The 949-nt window shown below is 37.1% G+C and overlaps 1 non-coding gene across 1 annotated transcript; it reads left to right on the top strand.

The window, feature by feature from the left end:
- Positions 1-267: 267 nt before the first annotated feature.
- Positions 268-404, top strand: LOC126033242 (U8 small nucleolar RNA). The gene has a single exon (XR_007504358.1). It is a non-coding gene; the product is annotated as a U8 small nucleolar RNA (small nucleolar RNA).
- The last annotated feature ends 545 nt before the right edge of the window (positions 405-949 follow it).

Raw genomic sequence — 949 nt, 5'->3', positions numbered from 1 at the left:
CCCCAGTCTGGATCATAACTTTTTAACTTTGGTTGTTTCAGATTAGATCTTAATAATTCACATCTCTGCCAACATCCTGAGGACAAGGAAACATCAACAACTTGATCTAAGAGCAGGTTGTCCTACCTAATCACCTAACGGTGAGATGAAATCAGAAGACACTCTGTCCTTTGATCTGTGGAAAATACACCAAGATCACTAATTACAAGACTTTGATAACTGTGACTGAGCAGAACTTTTCCTGGAACCAATAAGAAAGACGTTTCATTGTCAGGTAGGATAATCCTTACCTGTTCCTCCTCAAAAGGAGGGCAACGAGAAAATGATGAGCAGAGCCCACATGATGTGTGATTAGCACCTCCTGCCGGTTGAGGCCTGCAACACCCCAATGGCTCCTATCTGATTCGAAAAAAAAAAAAGAAGAAAAGGAAGGAAGGAAGAAGGAAGGAAGGGAGGGAGGGAGGGAGGGAGGGAGGGAGGGAGGGAGGGAGGGAGGGAGGGAGGGAGGGAGGAGAGAGAGAAAGAAGAAAGAGAAAGAAAGAAAGAAAGAAAGAAAGAAAGAAAGAAAGAAAGAAAGAAAGAAAGAAAGAAAGAAAGAAAGAAAGAAAGAAAGAAAGAAAGAAAGAAAGAAAGAAAGAAAGAAAGAAAGAAAGAAAGAAAGAAAGAAAGAAAGAAAGAAAGAAAGAAAGAAGGAAGAAGAAAGGAAGAAGAAAGGAAAAAAGAAAGAGAAGGAAAGAAAGAGAGAAAGGAAAGAAGAAAGAAAGAAAGAAAGAAAGAAAGAAAGAAAGAAAGAAAGAAAGAAAGAAAGAAAGAAAGAAAGAAAGAAAGAAAGAAAGAAAGAAAGAAAGAAAGAAAGAAAGAAAGAAAGAAAGAAAGAAAGAAAGAAAGAAAGAAAGAAAGAAAGAAAGAAAGAAAGAAAGAAAGAAAGAAAGAAAGAAAGAAAGAAAGA

Source organism: Suncus etruscus, chromosome 16, assembly GCF_024139225.1.
Source record: "Suncus etruscus isolate mSunEtr1 chromosome 16, mSunEtr1.pri.cur, whole genome shotgun sequence".
Taxonomy (NCBI): Eukaryota; Metazoa; Chordata; class Mammalia; order Eulipotyphla; family Soricidae; genus Suncus; species Suncus etruscus.
Note: the sequence above shows the minus strand (reverse complement) of the source record. Positions and strands in the feature narration are given on the sequence as shown.